Source organism: Zalophus californianus, chromosome 6 (assembly GCF_009762305.2).
Source record: "Zalophus californianus isolate mZalCal1 chromosome 6, mZalCal1.pri.v2, whole genome shotgun sequence".
Classification (NCBI taxonomy): domain Eukaryota; kingdom Metazoa; phylum Chordata; class Mammalia; order Carnivora; family Otariidae; genus Zalophus; species Zalophus californianus.
In genome coordinates, this window is record NC_045600.1 from 113,569,070 (window position 1) to 113,583,876 (window position 14,807).

The window sequence follows — 14,807 nt, forward strand, 5'->3', positions numbered from 1 at the left end:
AGATGAAGAGAACCAGGGTCCAGAGACCTCCAGGGTGGAAACAGTGCACCGTGACTGCAGGGGGGATGCTGAGGGAGAAAGTGGCAGATGTGTAAGGCTCCTGACAGACCTGGAGAATCTAGGAAGAACAAAGTGCCAGGCCACTGCAATTCTGTCTCATTTCAAATTAACAAGAAGATACAGAAGAATATCTTAAAGACTGAGCAAGGGAAGAATTTCTCAAATTAGCCACTCCAAAAGAGTTTACCAAAAGATACGGGTATCATAAAATGACAAACTGGGGCGGGGGAGGGGAGCAGACTCCTGGGTGGCTCAGTTGGTTAAGCGTCTGCCTTCGGCTCAGGTCCTGATCTCAGAGTCCTGGGATTGAGCCCCGCATCAGGCTCCCTGCTCAGAGAGCCTGCTTCTCCCTCTCCCTCTGCCTGCTGCTCCCCCTGCTGTGCTCTCTCTGTCAAAAAATAAGTAAAATCTTGGGGCGCCTGGGTGGCTCAGTCGTTAGGCGTCTGCCTTCGGCTCAGGTCATGATCCCAGGGTCTTGGGATCGAGCCCCACATCGGGCTCCCTGCTCTGCGGGAAGCCTGCTTCGCTTCTCCCTCTCCCACTCCTCCTGCTTGTGTTCCCTCTCTCACTGTGTCTCTCTCTGTCAAATAAATAAATAAAATCTTAAAAATAAATAAATAAATAAAATCTTTAAAAAGGGTCGGGGGGGGCAAGGTCATGAACAAGTGTTTTGTAGAAGAGGAAATACAAATGGCTGGACCTCATTGTGATCAAGGAAATGCACAGAAAGCCATTCCACACCATCAGTTTGGCACAAACTTTAGTCTTACAATGCCAGGTTTTGGCAAGGATGGGTAGCAATGGGAACTCTCACAGACTGCCAGAGGAGTGTAAATTAGTCTAACCACTTTGGACAACATTTTGGCATTACCTAGTAAAGTGACACATGCCCAGCAATTCTGCTCCTAGGTTTGTACCCCAGAGGAACTGCAAGGATGCCCCCAGGAGACCTGAGAGCAAATTTCTGAAGGCTGGTGTGTGCTGTTTTAAGTTCATTGCATGAAATAACTCCTTGGATCCTCTACACATTTATGAGATGAGACTATTATCCCCATTTTACACATGAGGAAACTGAGGCACAGAGAAGTTGAGTAACTAGCCTGAGTTCCTTTAGCTAGTGAGAAGAGCTTGCAGGGCTTCTAATTCAGTGGCAACAGAGCCCAAAGTCTGCCCTCCCCGCAACTGCTAAGCATTCTACACACAGTGTCTCATTTCCACTCCACCCACACCCCTATGAGGCAGTGACTTTGTTCATTTTACAGATGAAGAAACTGAAGAGCAGAAATGTGCTCGAAGTCACACATCTAGGGAATGGACTCTATAACCTCTCCTGCATGTGCCTCCCTTCAGTGAGGTGCAGGGGCGACCCACCCCGGTGACAGAAGGAAGCAGAGGTTGGAGGGTGTGTTTAGTTGTCCCAAGTCTCCGTTCTGCCCACGTGCCCCTTGCTCTCTGCACAGCCGGGAGTCACCTGCCGGCCACTAGCAGCCCCAAGGTGCTCCAGTGCCGCCGTCCGGGCTCCGCGCCGTAACCTCCCCCACCTCATTGGTCAGTGCTGGTCACGTGCCATCCACATAGCCAATGGGAGCGAGGGGGCGGGGCGGCGCGGCGCGGGGCGGGGAGGGAAGCCCGGACGCCGACTGCGCCTTCGCCTGACAGTCCCTGCCCAGAAGGAAAGGAGAGTTGGTGGCTTGCGGCTTCTGGAAGAAGGTTCGGAATCACCAACGGAGGGAAGGGAAGAAGGAACAGACCAGAGAGGCAGGACCGGGACGAGTGGGGGGCCCTGCTGCGCTTGGAAACAGTGAGGTACAAAGCCCGGCAGCAGCTGGGACACAGGGACAGACAAGAAGGGCAGCGGGTGGCGGCTAGCCCTCTGTGGCGGAAAGCAAACAGGAGCCGGTCTGCGGGAGTGAGCCCGTGGAGGGTGGGTGCCTGGCCTGAAGGAAGGGCCCTCCGGGAGGGCAGCGCTCTGATTTGGAGCGCACTGGGCCCTTGGCATGGGGACCCAAATCACTCAGGCCCATGTAAGCAGAAAGGAGAGGGATTTATTTTCCGGGTGTGGAGGACCCCAAGGACAGCGGAACCTGGGGCTGGCCTCAGCAAGCGCTGCCCATGGAAGGTACTCCTCTCCTTCTGAAGACCAGCTCGCCCTACTGCCCAGGCCACAGAGCAAGGCGACATTACCATCCCAGAGGTCAAGTTTGTCTTCTCCATAAAAGAGACCTCCTGGGCTGAACCAAAATCTCGCCATCCCAATTCCACTTCCTGGGAACTGTCGGCTCCATTTGCTCTCACTGAAATTCAGCTTTTTCCGCAGTGAAAAACGGCAGTTTACAGTTCCCAAGTTCTCTCTGTGTCTGGTCTTCAGCCCTGGAGAGACTATGATTTTGTCTCAAGTCTAGTGATCAGGAACGGGCCATTGGCTCAGTTGGGCTCAGGACCCAGTGCTGGACCCATCCACTGAGAACTCGGCAGCCCCCACTGCAGTGGTGTGAATGGCAGGGAGGGCAGAGAACATTTTGCAGAAACGACGCTGGAGAAACAATCTCAGAGGTGTTCTGTCCTTCCACCCTGCCAGACTCCCCCTCTGCAAAACTCTGCTTCAGTTAAGTCAGTAGATGGAGGAAGTGTAAAGTGACGGAGCTGAGTAGGGTTCCCATTCTGGAAGCACATGGCCCAGCTGACAGAGCTCTGTAGGACAAGGAAACACACAGCACGGTAGGGAAGGAAGTTCAGAAAGAGAAAAATGGTCAGGTGACCTCGAGGGAGGTTAACTCTAAGTCAGCCTTGCTTGTGGCCATTGAAGATGGCCATTCTATCAAGCTCAGAAACGAGAAACCACCTTTGTAGGACAGGTTAGGGGAACCAGACGGTTTAGCTGCTGTTTTGCTGAAAGACTTTGGGCACGTTACTGCCCTTGTCTGGGCAGTTTCCCTATCTGTAAAATGGGGACTATAGAGTGATCTGTGAATCAGAACTCACTTTGAAAAGTCTAAAGCCCAATGCCCAAGGCCTTCGCCAGCAAGACAGAAGGCCCGTGGTCATCATTCTGCTGGCACCAGAGGGATGAATGGACCAACAAGCCCCACAAGGACCCCAGAACCCCACTGGCCACTCCCTGCCCAGCTCTACTCCTAGCCACAGGGCCCCCCCTGGGAAAGGGCAGGTGGCCTCATCCACTGAGAGTCAGGAACCTTGTGCCAACAAGGGCATTTCAGGCCCTCTAAGGCAGGCAGGGGACAGGGAGGCCTCTGACTGCAGCCACCTGTGACAGGTCCCGTGGCTCAGGCCTGACAGAAACCCTGGCATGGGGGGCTAAAGACGTAGCCATACAGGCCTCCCTTCTCCCCAGGGAGTCCTTGCCCACCCTTGGTTCCTAAAGCCTGTCCGTCTGCTGTCAGCTCACTGGGGGCAAAGGGCGGACCTCAGTCTCGTGTGGCAGAGTGACGCTCTAGGCCTCAGTCTCCACACCACCTTTCTCCCCCAGTCGGGGCGCTGCCCTGATTGCCAGGTTTTCTCAGACCTCTCCTCCCTGGCTCTTGGGCTTTGTCTGATATCTGGGGACAGATGAAGCAGCAGCCGAGCCCACAGAGGGCAGAGAGGCAGGGCAGGTACCAGGTGTGGAGTAACTCCAGCTCTACCCAGGAGAGGGGAGGCAAGCTGAGGAATCCATTCAGAACCAGCAAAGGCCCAAGCTGGAAGGACCCTCAGGGCCTGTTTCCACCCCCACCCCCAGCTTGCAGATGGGGAGACAGGCAGCGAGAGAAACTGGGCCTGGGTCTCAGGGAGGCAGGGGTCACTCTGTTTCCTTCTCTGGAGAGTCCCCAGCTGTTACCTTTAGGGGTTGAGAGGTGGCTGGAGGTTCCTGCCCTCCCAGTGCTAGAGCACTGATGCTCAGAGCTGCAGTGGCTCCTGCCCTCTGGGGACCCTGTTCTCAGCCTGAGGGTCAGAACTCTTGGAGTTGACCCCATTCTCTAAGGGGTCCCCAGAGAGCAGTTGAGGCAAAAGATAGGAGTCCACACCCCATGAGGCTCCTCCATGCAGGGTCAGAAAAGATGAGGACCTCCATGTATTCAAGCGTAAAGCAGGAGCTGCTCCAGGCAGTGGAACATGCTACATTGTCTATCATTGGCAACTGCATATTACAGCACATTGTTTCCTGAGTTTATTAATTGTAAATAAGGCCTTGTTGATGAAATACTGGATAAATAGACTTTATGACTAAAGCCCTATATGCAGGTGGTCTTGGGCACACCTCCATGGTTTTATGACTTTAGTACTGACTCACCCTAACTGGACCCCCAGGGGAAACTCAGGGGGACCAGGCAGCAGGCACTGAGCCAGGTGCACTATCTCATGTAATCCTCACATCATCCTCTGAGGTAGGTAAGGTGGTATCCCCATTTTACAGATGAGGAGACTGAGGCCTCGAGAAGGCAGACTTGCTCATTGCTCACTGAGCTGGTCCGTGGTAGAGCTGATGCGAACACAGGACTTCTTGGCTCTGAAGGCCACCCTCCTTTCATTTGTGACGCCAGGCCCAGGAACCCAGATGTCCTAACTCCTCGCCATGCCCCTCCTGCTTCCCCTGTGCTCCCCTCCTCAGAGAGGAGAAGGCAGACCAGGAGATACATCAAGCCCCAGGCCTGGCACTGTGTCCCCCCTACCCAGGGGATGACAGGGCTCTCTTAGCATGTCCCAGGTGCCCTCTCCTGTCTATCCCAAAACCTCATGGGAGGGGGAAGGGTTGTGAGCCCCTCTGCGAGGGAAGGGGGTTCCTCCCTGCAGACCCCTCAGATCCGGGTGCCCCTCACTCCGTGGTCCTCACTTTTCTACCACTGCTGCTCTAACCCCAGCTTCTTGGCACGGCTCTCTGCCACCTTGGGGAGGGGGGAAAGAGGCAGTGAGAGGTGGGGAGGGGCTTGACCAAGTCTGGGAAGGGTAGGTCAGGGGCACAGGGCATTGGGCATAGGGGACCATGGGCCTCCTGGGCATGCAGGCCTGGCAGAAGCACAGAGGCGGAGGGGTGCTGAACACCAGGTTCTGGGCACCCTCTGGGGCCACCTGCTGAGCCCCTCCAGCTCTGGGTCCCAGATTTTCTGGAGCTCAGCACCCATCCGGGCCAGCTCCAAGCCCACCTCCTTCAGGGAATGCTGGGAAAGGGGGGGCGGGGACAGGGGGTCATTGGCTCCTAAGCTGATCTGGTGCTTCAGGACATCACCCCACTCTGGTTTCAGAGCCCCATTCTCACAGGGGCCTGCCTGGGACTCTGCCTTGACCCAAAAAAGGGGCGTAATGGCCATCAGGTGCTGGGAGAGGCTGATAGAACAGCACTTGGGGGAGGGAGCAGGATGGCCTCATTCTGCTCCTCTAGCCGTACAGGTGACTACAAACTCCCCCGAATCCAAAAATGCAAATGGGTGATAGTCCCTCAGGGCTCCCTATACGCTATACCACCCAGCCTAAAGGTTCTTGAGGGCAGGCCAGATCTCCAAACCCTCCCCATCTCCAGATCCTCCCGTCTCCCCACATGCAGGTCCCTGGCCTGCAAAGCCTTAGCCCTGATGCACTTTGCATTGATTGGCGAGCCACAGTGCAGGAGCAAGACCGCCTGGTGCTCCAGCCTGGGATGGATCTAGGCTCTGCTCTTTTTTTTTTTTTTTTTAAAGATTTTATTTATTTGACAGAGAGAGACACAGCGAGAGAGGGAACCACAAGCAGGGGGAGTGGGAGAGGGAGAAGCAGGCTTCCCGCGGAGCAGGGAGCCCGACACGGGGCTCGATCCCAGGACCCTGGCATCATGACCCGAGCCGAAGGCAGACGCTTAACGACTGAGCCACCCAGGCGCCCCTAGGCTCTGCTCTTGACCCTCAGGGAGCACACCCTGATCCCAACTCCCTGGGTCCAACAGGCCAGGCACCCTACCCTCTGTGCCTCCTGAATTCAGCCCTGCCTTCACCTCCCCAGGTGGCCTTGGTCTCAGCTCCTCCAGTCCCTGGTTACCAGGGCCCAGTGTGGTCTTAGAGGGCTCAGTCCACACAGCAAAGGTGGATCAGAGTCTTCTCCTTTGCCTGGGAGGCCCCATCTCTAGCCCTACCCCCACCTTGATCTGAGGGAGGGCAGCCAGGACCCCAACCAAGCTTTTACCTCCTGTGGGAGCTGGAGCAGCTCCTGCCCTGCCTGCCCCCGAGCTCTCCCCTCTACCTCTGGTGGTGCCCACCCTCAACACTACTTGGCTCCTTTGCCAGCTTTGGCTCTGGCAGCTCCTGGGGCCTGGTGGGACAGCAAGATCTGTCCCTTCATCCCCACCCCATTCTGAGCATCATTAGCCCACCCAAGGTCAGGGGGCCCCTCAGATGGGGCATAGGCCCAATTCTTAAGAGTTGGACATAGTGTGACCCACTGGGTAATCCGAACAGGGTCATGGGATCAGTGAGGATCACAACCCCTGAGTACTGCCAACACCACTCCCAGTGTACAGATGAAGAGCTGAGCCAAGATAGCCAGGGCCACCAGGCCACAGCCTTTTCTGTGTCCTTAGGAACCCTGTCCTCCCCACCTGAGAGGCCCAGGGAGGATTCCACAGGGGCCTCCCCCACAGTCTGTGTGGCTGGGGGCTGAGGGGAGTGGGCTTGCCTGGTGCCCACTCAGCAGGTGACAGTCTGGTCCCTGGGCCTCAGGGGGGCTGAGGGTGGAGTGGAGCACACCTGCCCTGTGCAGACTCTAGGGGCTTGCCGGGGGCTCTGCCATGGCCTGCACCTGTGGGCAGAGGCTGGGTGGTTAGTACTCAGGGACACTGGCCTCCCTTCTAGGCTGATCGGACTGTCCAGGTTCTCCTTGTTCTGGGCTATGAGCAGGCCCGGGCCATGCGGACCTGAGGGCACCACAGGCAGCCTCCAGCTCCTCCCCACCTTCCACCTCTAGATCCTGGCAGCCATCTGGTTTTTCTTCCCCAGAGCCTGCATCTTGCTCTGTCGCTAGTCCATCTGAGGGAACCCCCACCCCATCCTCTTGTGCCCATAAACACACACAGGCTCTTGGGTCTGGGCAGGGCCTGGCCTGTAGACAGGAGCTCGATCTCCAGCCTGGACCCTAGCCTGCCTGGGGGCTTACTGAGCAGTGCCCACCCCTCCTCACAGCGGCCCCTCCTGTGGCCCCTCCAGTCTTTCTACAGCCGTGTCAGGGGCCTGGGGTTAAATGAGGGGAAGAGCGAGACAGAATAGCTGGGTCCCCAAGATCTCAAGACATACCCAACCCACCCAACAGGAAGGTAGCCGGAAGCAAATTGAGAGGCATTATGGGTTGAACTGTATACTCCCCCCAAAAAGCTATGTTTGTGTTTTACCCCTAGTACCTCAGAATGTGACCTTATTTAGAGATAAGGTCTTTGCAGAGGTAATCAAGGTGACATGAAGCCATTAGAGAGAGCCCTAATCTAATCTGACGGGTGTTCTTCTAAAAGGGAAATTTGGACACACACACACACACACGGAGAGCGCCTTGTGAACAGCAAGGCAGAGGTTGGGGTGATGCTTCCACAAGCCAAGGAACAGCAGGGACTGCAGCCACCAGAAGCCCGGGAGAGGCAGGCACAGGTGCCCCCCCCCCCAAGCCCTCAGAAGGAACCACCCCTGCCGGCACACTACCACAGAAGGGGGCTGAGATGGAACCCCGGGCGGCAGGTCCCTGGCCCCAGCAGGACCCTGACTGGAAGCGGGCCTCTCGCCTCCAGGCAGCCTTGCCTGCAGCAGCGGGAAGCGTGCACTGATAGGAGCGAAACTTTCATGACTGCATGCCGACCCGGCTCTGAGCCTTTTCCGTGCTTGCCGGATTGAACCCTCCTACTCAGCTGCTGGAGAACTGGAACTGTTCTTGGTGTCTGTTTCCTTGTTTGTTTACAGATGAGGCCCAGAGAGGGAGAGTAACATGCCCAAGGTCACGTAGCAAGTAGACTGTGGAGGCAAGATTTGTGCCCGGTATTCAGGCTCCGGAGCCCACAATCTTAACCACTAATGTGGGGACAGTGAAGAGCACAGGATCCTGGGATCAGGATTGGAGGAAGACAGACTGAGGTAAAGCCCCAGAAGGGGTCAGTATAGAAGGAGCTTGAGGTGGGGGATGGGATGGAGGTGGAGGGTGCTAGAGGCCCTGGGAGCCCCTCCACCCTCTTGCCAGCTAGCTGTTGCCCAGTCTCCCCGAGAGCCTCTGCCCTACTGTGACTTTGACCAATCGGTTACTCCCCACAGGACCCCTGCCCATGACCCAGCACGGAATTCTAGGCCACCCTCCCTGGACAGGCGCAGAGCCCAGGGCACCCACTTGCTCACAGAAGGTGAGTCCTGGGCAGGCCTCCCTGGGGACTGGAAGGCCCTAGAGTTGGGGCCCACACAGACACTGGTTTACAGATCCTTTGCATGTTGTTTGCATAGGGCCCACCCTGCACCACTTCCTTCTGGGCACCTGAATCCGCCCTGAGGCAGAGAGAAGGTCTCCCGCAGCACTGCTCACCCTCCGGCACTGTGAGCCCTGCTTTCTCACTGACGTTGTCCACTGCAAACCCCCGTCTTGACTAGTGTGCACACCCCAGAAAGCGTAGAGTCTCTCTCCAGGCCCTGAGGAGACAACCCCCGACCCTCAGGGGTCTGGGTCGAGAAACAGACAAAAACTTGAGATTTCTTTCTGTACAAATGCACAATTGCAGACAATCACTGCAAATTTGCTTCCTTGAGGAACTAACAGTCCTCTCAGAGCAAAGCTCTGGACCCCAGTTCAAGATACACTGATTCAGACCAATCCCACATTTTACGAGACCTTCTCTCACACTCCTTCCAGCCGGATCAACAGATCAGCCTCACTGCGGCAGGACACACCCCCATCCTGGGTCCTCGCAACTCTCCATCCCTGCATCTCCCAGCCACCTCCTTGCTGACTCTGTTTCTCTGTGTCTGTGTGTGCACATCTGGGAGCATGTGTGTGTCTCTGGGGGTGTGTGTGGGTGGGTGTGTGCCCACCAGTCTGTCTGCTTGTGCACACAAACATTTGCCCTGGAGGCTAAGGGAGGGCACCAGCCAGAAGGAGGTGGTCCCCAAACTGGAGTTCAAGTCTGGTGGACAGGGCCCCAGACACCCCAGCCCTTGCTCTGCCCCCCTTGCTCTGGCCTGTTGCATATTTCACCCCTTCACCCCCTCTACTTCTCAGCGGGGTCGGGGACTGCTCACAGCACTGCCCCACCTCCACACCTCTCATCTTTGGGCCTTTGCAGGTGCTCCTCCCTCTTGCTGAAATGCCCTTCGTTCCTTTGCCTGTTCATCCTTCCATGACAGTTCAGAGGCTCAGAAATCCCCTCAATGCAGAGGATGTACCCATCTGCTGCCCCCCTCCCCAACTCCCACAGTGCCTCTCCCCTCAGCGGGCATATTGTAATTGCTCACTTGATGATTGTGTGGCCCCATACCACAAGCTTTTGGGGACAAGGAGTCGTCCAATCTGACTATGGTTCTCCTTTGCACAGAAAAGGGCCAGACATGTAGTGGCTGTTCAGAGAATGTATGCTAAATGGATGGATGGATGGATGGGTGGGTGGATGGTTGGGTGGCTGGGTGGAGCATAATGAGGAAGAAGCAGGAGAAAGGTAGTGTAGGGTAAAGCTAGGGGCCATCCTAAGAGCAGGAAGAGACTAACTGGCCTGCAGTAGGGAAGACTGGGCAGCGGGGAAGAGAGTGAGGAGGGGCCTGTGGGGAGGGGGAGGAAGGCAGACAGAGGGCACCCAGCGGGAGGATGCCAGGCCTCACTCTATCTCTGGCAGCTCTGCAGCTCCTCTTTAAAGTTCAGGGCAAATGCCACCTCGTGCTTGCGTGCCTTCCAGGACGCGGCCACCTTCTGATGTGATTCTTCCTCTAGCTTTCCCTGCAGGGGCACTGGTACCTCCTGGGCCTGGAGGGTGCTAGTAGAAACGGAGCAGTCTAAACACTGCATGGGCCCCAGATAGCCCCAACCCATTTTCAATGGTTTCTTTCCAAGTTGCACAGATGTCCTCACTATGTCTCACTGGCTGGGATGGGGACTGGGGCAGAGATGCCTCCTCCATGGCCCCTACACACACAGAGCCCCTGTCCTGGGCACTTCCACTCCCAAGCATCCTGACATCCTTAGCAGCCCAGCAGCTAAGGTCATCTCACCTCCCGCCGCCCCACCAGGCTGGCCCTGGGCCAGCAGTACCACCCCTTGGCCATGTGTGGCAGAGACAGGACTTGTTGTTTTTTTTTAAGGTTTTATTTATTTATTTACTTGACAGAGAGAGAGCACAAGCAGGGGGAGCGAGAGAAGGAGAAGCAGGCTAGCAGGGAGCCCGACGCGGAACTCAATCCCAGGACCCTGGGATCATGACCTGAGCTGAAGGGAGACACTTAACCATCTGAGCCACCCAGGCGCCTGAGACAGGACTTGTTGAAGCTTTAAGATTTCCCACATGCTCCCCTAAAAGGGCCAAAATGGGACAGCCCGGAGTGTTGATACCTGGGGAAGGGAGCCTGGCTTTGGCCCCATGGTTCAGGGTTTGGGGCTCTGGACTATTCCAGCTGGAGACAGGCTAGCCCACCTCCTGTCTACAGGGTCATTTCACCCAGTGTGGAAGCAGGACACCCACTCCAGCTTGGACAACCTGAGGGTGGGCCTGAGCAGCCACTTGCCATGTCTCCTGGCCAGGGGCCACCCCCAGCACTGATGGCAATACTGCCCTACCCGCACGCGGCCTTGGGGCTCTGCCTCTGGGGCCTGCACGGGGCCCTCTGACACCTGCTCTCCTTGAGGCCGCTAGGACAGCTGCTCTAAGCAGACCACTGGTCATTGGCACTTCCGCCTAGCTCTTCCAGGCCTCCTGTTCACCTGTGAGGACCCCCCACTCCACCCAGTCATGGCTTAGCATCCACCAGGACTGTGGGGCTCATGTGGCTGGGATCAGTCTGCTCAGGCTAGCTGCCAGGCCTTTACCTGTGAGCCCGCTCCCACCAGAGCCCCTGCTTTCCTCAAACTCTGGGACGCAACTCTTCCAGGAGGCCTCCTCCAACCCCAGCCCACAGAGGCTTCTCTGAACTCCAGGCTTTGGTTCTGGACCAGATGGTTTAACACTGGACAGTACCAGGATGCACATTACCAAAGGGTGCTCTCTTTCTGGGACCACAGGGTGAATGGCGTGTGCTAGAGTTGTGCTATGTCGAGGCCCTGCTCCATCTGTCCCTCCTGGACATTCTCTTTCCCATGGTGTCCCTAGAGCTCCTCACCTGCCTTCGGAATCCCCCAAGGACAGGGTCTAGACTCCCCTGCTTCCCTGCCCCCTGGCATAGGTGGGCACAGGCTGGCTCAGTTGGCACCCTGGACTCCCTGTGGGGCTGACCCTGCCGGCTGTCTTGGGCCACCTGGGTGAGCATCAGCAGCTGCTCTGCAGCAAGGTCGCATCCCGAGCCTGGGCAGGGGTTAAGACTCCACCCAGGCCCTGAAGTGCCTGGGCCCTGTCACCATCCCACCTCTGCTCCTGGCCCTGCAGGCCTGACACCAGCACCTCCTGCAAGTACACATCCCAGGGTCTCCTCACAGCCTCCAGATCACACTGTTTTGACCCTGAACGAGTTCTTCCCCACCCTCGGGGCTTTGTTTTCCCATCTGAACCAGGAGGGGAGTCGGCTGGGTAATGGCAGTATCTTCCCAAATATTGGGGGGTGGGGGTGTTCCTCTCTGGGCTGCACAGAAATCTTTGCACTGCCCTCCCTCCCCAGCTGCTGCTCCAAGAATGAAGACCAGAGAATGAAGTATAAGGCAGGGCCAGTATTCAGGGCCCTGCCACGCACCCAGAGGAGGGCTCTGGGCCAAGGGGCTGTTGGCTCCTCTGGTTCAAACACGGCTGGCCTTTTCCACTTCTGTCTGCAGTAGAGGATCCTACCGGACGACCTCTTCCCCTAGGCCCCTCCCCCACAACTGGGCACCCTGATTTGTCTTCTGCGTCCTGGTCTGGCCTCCTCCACTCCTGTCCCTGGGACTCCTGCTCCAGGTAGGCCAGGGAGCATTCCACCTGCTAGGGGGAGGGCTGAAGGCAGCACTGAGCCCCTGGAGAGGGCCGTCCCTGCCCCCAGGCACAGCAGTGCCTGCAGATTCTGATAAAGCAGGCTGGCTCCACCAGCTGTGAAAACCCCAGCCAGGGGCCCAGCTGCCAGCCCAGCACGGACCCGTGCCCTGGCTTGTACACAAGGGACACAGTTCCAAGGGGGTGCCCAGCTATTATCACTACGGGTTCCAGATGTGTGACCCTCCACCTCTAGCTGAACCTGAAACACCAGCTGCTGATGGCTTTGGAGCTCCAGCAAGAGGACCAGGGACACTGTCGTGGAATGCTAGAGAGCTGGGAGGCAGGAGCAGACAGGCTGTCGGGTGAGTCCCCAGGGTCACCCCAGACACCGTATGGAGCAGGAGCTTTAGGAGGGGCAGGTATGGGCTGAGACCCCCAGGTCACTAAAGGCTTAGGTACCCAGGCTATCACAAGGTGGCCCTGCCCACCACACCCTCACATGGGGCAGGGGTGCTGGGTGCCTCCCCTGGAACCTTCAGCTTGCATGAACCTTCACCTTCCTCTCTCCCTGGGGACTGCAGCTTTCACAAGGGGCAACTGGGCCTTGAAGGAAACTGTTCTGTCCACTGAGCTAAAACCAGCCTCTCCCTCCCACTCTCCCTCGGGGGGCCACAGGGACCCCGGTCCTTCCTTTGCCTCCAACCAGCACCTCGAGCCACATCAAACAATGCACTGCACACCTCCAGAGGGCGCCATTTGCGGAGATGACACTGTTCAGCACAGCAGCCCTGTTGGGGACCCAGTTCCCGTCTGTCTCCTTTGGATGCCCCAAACCTTGACAAGCCTTCCTGAGAACATGACCCCAGATGTGAGCACCAGCCCTGAGCATTCTGGAGCTCTCAGCCTGGGAAGAGGCCCTTGCTAGCACAGGGGACCTCCTGAGGTCCCCTATGGATAAGCAAGGAAGATCAGGGAGGGAAGGATAGACGCCTCACTTTCTGCTCCTGCATGAGGAGCTCACTCCGGGCCCTGCAGAGTCCCAGCTCACATCCCTGCCTCCACAGCACCTGTGCTGGCTGGACATGGCCTCCAGTATGGCCCGCAGGTGGCCAGCCAGCTTGGCCCAGTGCCCCGGCTCTCTACCAGCCATATCCACAGGGCCTTCTCTGAGGGCCTCCCGTCCTGCTCTGGGGCTCTGTCTGAGCACCTGCCAGGAAAGAGGAGCCAGGCTTCAGCCTGGGCCTCAGGCGCTGCCATGCCCACCTTTCCCACACTCACCTGCACCCTTCAGTGGGGCTCAGTGAGCAGGCACAGTCCAGTGGCCAAAAGTGACAGGAGGGCCAGGGGAACCAGATGGGGGCGGGGCATCAGGTCCATGGGGCTCTGCCTCAGTTGGGAGACCCTGGAGCTAGGGCACCAGCTTCTGAGGCCCCTTCAGATAATGGAAACTGAGGCCCTGATGCTGAGCATGCACCTATACCTGACAACACCTTGGCTCAGGATTTTCCCTGGTGATTGAAATGTCAAATAAGCATCTGCCTCAACCCCACTAAATAGTTCTCAGTTCCAACAGCTTCTATGAGCCGCGGTGCTGACTCTGGCCCAGCCATTTGCTGAACAACCAAGTTCACCTGGCCCTCCCCGGCTTCAGGAGGGGGAACTGAAGCTCCAAAAGGGACGTCAGTTGCCCCAGGTCATGAAGGGGGTCCACTGCAAACTGGGCCCACACTCCCCGATCCCTGCTGCTCCCCTTCCCAGTATAGGAGTCTGGAAATGGCAGGGGACAGGGAAACATTTTGGGGACACCGTAGTTTAGCTCTAATATAGGGGGTCAGAAGCCCTTAAACCAAGTTACTGCTTCAGTACCCCTTTGGCTTCCATAGCTTTAGCTGGAAGATGGGGGTCCTGAGCCCTAGGCCTCACCCACTTCACCTCCAGGGACTGAGCCTCAGGATTCTACCACTGTCTTCCCACCCATGCACCTGGGCACCAAGCACTCTGCCCCAGCTCTGTGTGGGCACAGGGAGAAAGTACCGAGGAGAGGGTCACTGGGCTGAGCTTCCCCCACCCCACTAACTGACTTGCTCACTCCTCACATTCCCAGACCCAATCCCTGCTCAGGATGGCACTACCACCCACCAGCCCTCTCCCCGCAGACACCTCTTCTCTCTCGACTCCACGCCCACATTCTTGAGGCCGCTTCCAAGCTCTCTCTCCACATTTCACCACCACCACAAGGCCTCTCCAAGATGGACTGTGAGGACTGTCCGCCGCCCCCACCTCCCACACCCTGGCGCAGCGCCCACAACTCCACTCCAGCTGGGTGCTCTGTCTTCCCACTAAAAACAGGCGCTCCCCACAGACCGCCCCCAGCGCTTACCGAGAACCCCAACTCTGCCTGGCTTGGTTGTGGAAGGGCTCATGGTCTGCGGGAGTGGGGAGTGGCACGGGCCAGATGCTGAATTTACAGAGCCTGCGCAGAGGAAGGCACAGCCCCCAATGCTGTGGGAGCACAGGGAAAGGGAGCCTGATTCTCCCTTGGAGCGCCCAGGAAGGCTTTCCAGATAGGTGACCCTGGAGCTGAAGCTCAAAGGTGAATTAACTGCCCCAGAGAAGGCAAAGATGGATGTGGCAGGCGAGAGAGAGAGAGAGAGAGAGAGCGAGAGCAAGAGAGCAAAGGCGGCAGGAC

General features: G+C 57.5%; 1 long non-coding RNA gene across 1 annotated transcript; it reads left to right on the forward strand.

Moving 5' to 3' along the window:
- Positions 1-631: 631 nt before the first annotated feature.
- Positions 632-12,345, forward strand: LOC113910491. Its single transcript, XR_003516064.1, has 4 exons — positions 632-1,866; positions 7,962-8,132; positions 8,307-8,392; positions 11,983-12,345. It is a non-coding gene; the product is annotated as an uncharacterized LOC113910491 (long non-coding RNA).
- The last annotated feature ends 2,462 nt before the right edge of the window (positions 12,346-14,807 follow it).